The sequence below is a fragment of the Schistocerca americana genome, chromosome 2, assembly GCF_021461395.2.
Source record: "Schistocerca americana isolate TAMUIC-IGC-003095 chromosome 2, iqSchAmer2.1, whole genome shotgun sequence".
NCBI lineage: Eukaryota > Metazoa > Arthropoda > Insecta > Orthoptera > Acrididae > Schistocerca > Schistocerca americana.
Window position 1 is genome coordinate 1081618503 of NC_060120.1, and position 6979 is coordinate 1081625481.

Sequence of the window (6979 nt, forward strand, 5' to 3'; positions counted from 1 at the left end):
TTAAATGAATCTGGATTGACTATCTGTTTACGGTGCATGGGAATTTGTACCGGACCGAGACTGGAACCCGGATTTCAGGCTTATCACTAGCGGTCGCCTTGACGGCTTAAAATGACGATAAAATATTTGTGTCTCTAGGTGGAAGAATCGCGAAATGTGCGAGCGTAAGGATTGCGGACTTCGTGACGTACGGAAGTTAGTGCCGGTCCTGGAGACGTGCTCCGTACACGAAGTGGTTAAGGCGACCTCTCGCGATATGCGCGAAACCCGGGTTCGAGTCCCGGTCCCACACAATTCTCATATCTGGCGGAAATTCTAATGTGAATGCACAACCACTGTATAAACAGATTGTAAACGTCCAGGAATCAGAAAAGATTAAGAAGTAAGGAGTAAGAGAGACGTGACAGCGAAGAAAGTAAAAGGTGGAAAGTAAGAGCTGTTGTCATTCAAAAGGCATATCCTGAGACCAGGAAGAGATTTTGCAAAATTCCGTGCTCGGAGTACAGCTATCTATAGGCGCGAATCATGAAAACTGAGGAAATAAACGAAACGGTGACAAACATTAGAACGATATGCCCTAGACTTCGTGTAACGAGGAAAATATCTAATAAAGAACATAATGAATGGTGTAGACACAATGGTTGGTGAAATATTACGATATGAGGCACTATTGAAACTGTAGGTAAAGCGATGGTGGACGGAAAGAAGAGCAGGGAAAGCCTTAAATAGTAATGTGTGAAGCAGACTGGCAATGGTGCGGAAGGCTGGAGCTGTGCTGGAAGTGAGACGAGAGCTGTGAAGAGAGAGCAGCAGAAGACTCTGTACAGTAATCTCAGGATTGACGTGCCCAACAAATTTTGTTGCTGGTTGGTCATCAGCCGCTATGAATACGAGTGTACTAAAAAACAACACGGATTCACAGGTCTCTGAATTTGCAACCTTTATTTGCGTTACTGCAGTTTAAGCTGCCTAGCAATTTTCGAACGCTTGAACTGAAGCAAGGTACCTCCACACACACGTTAATGCAAATTACATAGCTTCTTATACAAAACTTTCTACAATAATTCTGAGCATCCATAATTGCTAAGTGGAGTGACTAGATAACACACGCACACACACACACACACACACACACACACACACACACACAGAAAATCGTTAGTAACAACATAACAGAACGTTTATGCATTGGCCAATAGACCAGTCAGTTGAGTTTCAGCTGTGTAGTGGTACAGAGCAAATTATAAACATTGTGTTATGTCGCTATCAACTGTCTGTTGAAAAATTTTTCGTTGTGTAGTTAGTCCTCTCAGGTATCATGGATCTTCAAAACGATTTTATTTCGGATGCTGTCTAATTTTGACAGTGTGTTGACGACAGTAGAACCGGTTGAAGTTTTTGAAATTGGCCTAACAGACGGAATTGCAGGAAAACGGGCAAGGGGTACAAGTTCAGCTAGTTGGAGAACGCATTTATCATTTATTATACAATAAAAACAGATAAATGTTAGTCATTCTTTTCTGTGATTCGTTTTATAAAAGTCGATCCGCGACACCTTCTACAGTCATGGACAGTTTGAAATACTGTGTATCCGCAAAATTTACTTTCTACAAGTTTAGGTACACAAATCTCTCTACTAAAAATATACATTTGTTTATTGCAAATTGATATATTTCCATTATATGCAGTTAATTTTCATGTTATGCTACTAATTAGTTGAACATTAGGTTCAGTTATATTTTTAATTCATTTCAATAAAAAATCAACTCACAATTTGGAACTGTTAGCGGGAAGCAAGAGTCGAGTGTTGTGCAGGGCGGTTTGATTTGTGGATGCAGCTGCGTAATTGAGGCCCCGAGAGCTTTCAGCCGTAATATTTACGTCCGCAGTTACACTCCAGATAACGCGATTAAAACAGTTAAGTCGAGCATTCAAATGGGAAAATTAAATGTGTAATTTAATTATTTGGAAGATCACCGGGAATAAAACCTGATTGCCGCGCGGGATTAGCCGAGCCGTGTCAGGCGCTGCAGTCATGGACTGTGCGGCTGGTCCCGGCGGAGGTTCGAGTCCTCCCTCGGGCATGGGTGTGTGTGTTTGTCCTTAGGATAATTTAGGTTAAGTAGTGTGTAAGCCTAGGGACTGAAGACCTTAGCAGTTAAGTCCCATAAGATATATATATATATATATATATATATACTCCTGGAAATGGAAAAAAGAACACATTGACATCGGTGTGTCAGACCAACCATACCTGCTCCGGACACTGCGAGAGGGCTGTACAAGCAATGATCACACGCACGGCACAGCGGACACACCAGGAACCGCGATGTTGGCCGTCGAATGGCGCTAGCTGCGCAGCATTTGTGCACCGCCGCCGTCAGTGTCAGCCATTTTGCCGTGGCATACGGAGCTCCATCGCTGTCTTTAACACTGGTAGCATGCCGCGACAGCGTGGACGTGAACCGTATGTGCAGTTGACGGACTTTGAGCGAGGGCGTATAGTGGGCACTGTTGCTCTTGGGGTATCGGCGAGGACCATTCGCAACCGTCTCCATGAAGCTGGGCTACGGTCCCGCACACCGTTAGGCCGTCTTCCGCTCACGCCCCAACATCGTGCAGCCCGCCTCCAGTGGTGTCGCGACAGGCGTGAATGGAGGGACGAATGGAGACGTGTCGTCTTCAGCGATGAGAGTCGCTTCTGCCTTGGTGCCAATGATGGTCGTATGCGTGTTTGGCGCCGGGCAGGTGAGCGCCACAATCAGGACTGCATACGACCGAGTCACACAGGGCCAACACCCGGCATCATGGTGTGGGGAGCGATCTCCTACACTGGCCGTACACCACTGGTGATCGTCGAGGGGACACTGAATAGTGCACGGTACATCCAAACCGTCATCGAACCCATCGTTCTACCATTCCTAGACCGGCAAGGGAACTTGCTGTTCCAACAGGACAATGCACGTCCGCATGTATCCCGTGCCACCCAATGTGCTCTAGAAGGTGTAAGTCAACTACCCTGGCCAGCAAGATCTCCGGATCTGTCCCCCATTGAGCATGTTTGGGACTGGATGAAGCGTCGTCTCACGCGGTCTGCACGTCCAGCACGAACGCTGGTCCAACTGAGGCGCCAGGTGGAAATGGCATGGCAAGTCGTTCCACAGGACTACATCCAGCATCTCTACGATCGTCTCCATGGGAGAATAGCAGCCTGCATTGCTGCGAAAGGTGGATATACACTGTACTAGTGCCGACATTGTGCATGCTCTGTTGCCTGTGTCTATGTGCCTGTGGTTCTGTCAGTGTGATCATGTGATGTATCTGACCCCAGGAATGTGTCAATAAAGTTTCCCCTTCCTGGGACAATGAATTCACGGTGTTCTTATTTCAATTTCCAGGAGTGTATATATTGTGTTGTCTGAAGTCAGAGACGTCAAATACACGTCTTTATTATTTTTATAATTCGCAGCCTGTTACCACCCGTTGCACAGTTTACTGTTCATGAAACTAAACACCGTTGACCACAAAAAATATTGCAACAACTTTCGCAACATTCATGAAGCAAATAGAGAGTTTCTTTTCCAGTCATTGGAAGAGCTGACGCTCATTTCTACTGCTGTGTGTCAATTTGTGAAGCAGTGAATTGCACACCAATAAGATTCTTATTAGTTTTGAAGTGCCCTTGTGTGCATGAAATTCTGAGTCTTAGATGTAAGGATGACTACAGCAAATTGTCCTGGTAAAAATTCTGTCTTCTAATTTGTCAATACTGGCCCATGAAAGTTTAGTCCAAAGCCCTCTGACGTTATTTCAAGAAAAAGTTTACACAGGTATCACTTTCTTTCTGGAAAGATTAATCTATACTCTTAAATGAGGATTTGAATATGTCTCAGTGCTCCAGTTTGCAACTAACAAGTTCATCACTAAAATTACGAAGTGTGTGAACGTCCCACCCTATAGACGAGGTATGTGCAATGAGCGGACATGAGTAGGGGGACAAAGCAATCGCCAGTCTATGTTGTTGGTGCGGATTGCCTGCATCAGTTACAGGTAAGCAATCAGGGGCAAACCTACTGTTCTCCTTTGACTGACAGGTACTTAACCTAATCTTCTGATAAAAGGATCCTTCCTGTTGATTGACAGACACTTAACCTATGCTCCCCTGCCACCTCAGGAAACACCCCAACTCACTCCTATAGGTACACTTTCAGGTCTATGTTATTAGAATAGCTGCTCTCACACTTATCAATTTCATTGACAATTTAATTAAATTGATCAATTAATTAACCTCTCCCTCACGCTAAATCCCCGCCCCTCCCACCCTCCCTCTCACAAATTGGTGGGAAAAAGTCTCAGTTGATCGGTCATTTGGAGGTAATTCGATTGTAGTGTATGTGATATTGTTTAAACAATTTATACAATGTATAGAATATTGTTTAGTTATTTATGGCAGTGTATGGAATATAGTTTATTCATTTAGTTACTGAATTTGCCCAGAAATCGATTTCTGTGTGTGGAATATTGTTTAAACAGTTTAGACGATGTGTGGTATGTTGTTTATTTAAACAATTTAGGGGATTCAAGACAGTGTATGGAATATAGTTTATTTACTTATTCAACGAATTTTCAGAAAATCGATCACAATCCCTGCCACCAAAGCCCCACCCCCCTCGCACCCTCGCCTCTCCCCCTCCCCTCCTCTACCTGGAAACTGGCAGCTCTGCAGTGGAGAGGAAGAATCTCACAAAAGGAAATTCAAGGATATATAGTTCTTTTATAAGAAAAAATCAGTTTGTGGGGTTTGGATTTCCCCTGCTCATCATACTCTGTTGTTTGGAAAGATGCAGGTCTTGTGAGAAGTAATTACATAGATCACATTTCCCTTTTTATTCCGATTGCGCAAGGTATACAGTCATGAAACACACATCACACGTAATTGTATGCACTCCGTTTTTAGGCCACAACTGGTTCATCGGGACCATCCGACCGCCATGTCATTCTCAGTGGAGTATGCTGATAGGAGGGACGTGTGGTCATCACACCGCTCTCCCGGTAGTTATGATGGTTTTCTTTCACCGGAGCCGCTACTATACGGTCGAGTAGCTTCTCAATTGGCATCACGAGGCTGAGTGCACCCCGAAAATGGCAACAGCACATGGTGGCTGGATGGCCACACATCCAAGTGCTAGTCACGCCCGACAGCGCTTAACTTCGGTGATCTGACGGGAACCGGTGTATCCACTGCGGCAAAGCCGTTGCCTTACACGTAATTACGCACAGTTAAAAACCTTTCGATAATGAAGCACTCACCGTCAGCCATCCCCTGTCCACTGGACTGCACAGGACGCTACCGCACACATTCCCAGGAATTGGGATGGACTGGCAGCCCCTGCGAAGTGATGATGCAGCCGTCAGCTGTGAACCACGTGTCAGTTCGGGTCCCGCACACGATGAGGCGGTGGCATCCCTTTCTTACTTGACACCTGAGTAATTCCTGAGACTGCTTATGATGTCATTCTGCTCGAATATAATTTGTTTAAATTTGTTGAAATATGTTGAAATTTATTATCTTCCTACAGCAGTAGCGGCCTAGTTCGGTGTTACCACCACAAGAGGCTGAAATACCAGTGCTTGTTGAGCTGTCGGTGTGGAATGAGCATGAGGAAGTGCTGATACCATACATGGGAAGTTTTAATAGCTGTATTACATGCACTCATTCAGCCAAGGAGTTCATCCACAGCTTACTGCATGAAGAATGGAAGCGAACTTTAATGCTAGAACATACGAAAAGAAAGAGTACGGTCCCGCAAATAAATGCTTTGCATTAACGATGTGCTTCACAACACATGGAAACATCTGTCTCTGCTGGAATTGTCTGTCATTTCTAAAAAGTACGTATATGCTCCCACCACAGAAGAGACAACTGCCTCCGATCCACAAGACCAAAGAACTGACCTTGTTTCCAAGTTCATGTGATTATGCAGTTCAGTCTATAGCAGCACAGAATCATGATACCATCACATGTTTTTATCAGCTGCACATATGCCCTAGCCTCCTCATCCCCCCACCCGCACCCCTGGTGGTCTGGAGGGGAAAACTGGTGGGAAATGGAATCAGCCTGTTGTGGGTTGCTGGAGAGAGGGATGAGTGTACTTTATTTATTTTAGTACAATTTATTTAGCGACGGATTTCACCTAGTTTCTTTATTACGCTGATGCTAAACGCTCACCCTGACATGCTTGGAGTCACAATATACAGTTTACAGACCTGGAAACTACTTGTAAATAATGCATTACGCTGATGTTCAGAGATGCAAACAACTCGTAAATTACCAAAATAATCCAGTAAACAGTATACAGACGTGCAAACTACTCGTAGATCACCGAAATAATGCCTGCAAACACGCTCTCAAGGCATAAAAAGCCGAAAATAATTCAGTGCACAAACACTCAGTGAACGTCAAAAACGCAAATTATCAGCGACTCGAACTCTCATTCTACTGGACAGAAAGCCTAAGTGCACCCTCATACCACATGGAAACTCTCCAGACAAGGGAGAGTAAGGTAAGGTTAGTGTACTATATTTATTTTTCTCAGGAAACTGCCGCAGATAGGTAATTAATCACAAAGATCGGTCCTAATTACACAACTATATGCATAGCATTTCACAAGGATGGCCTAAAATCGCATATATAGTGCAATAATTGAAGACGCCATACAACTGGTGTTATCCTGCCTTGAAAAATTCTCGCAATACCACTCGAAACTTACGCAAATATCTATCCTAATTACGCAATTATTCACAAAGATCGGACCTAATTAGACAACTACATGCATAGCGCTACACCACGGCGGCAATACTCCGCAAAGCTAATGATACCATGCAACTGCTGTTATCCTGCTGGAGAAAAAAATCTCGCAATACCACTCGAAACCAACGACTAAAACACTCAAACTCTCCCTACACCTACAAGCTAGGG

General features: G+C 44.3%; 1 pseudogene; it reads right to left on the reverse strand.

The window, feature by feature from the left end:
• Positions 1 to 5143: 5143 nt before the first annotated feature.
• LOC124596975 lies at positions 5144 to 5260 on the reverse strand (annotated as a pseudogene).
• Positions 5261 to 6979: the final 1719 nt, after the last annotated feature.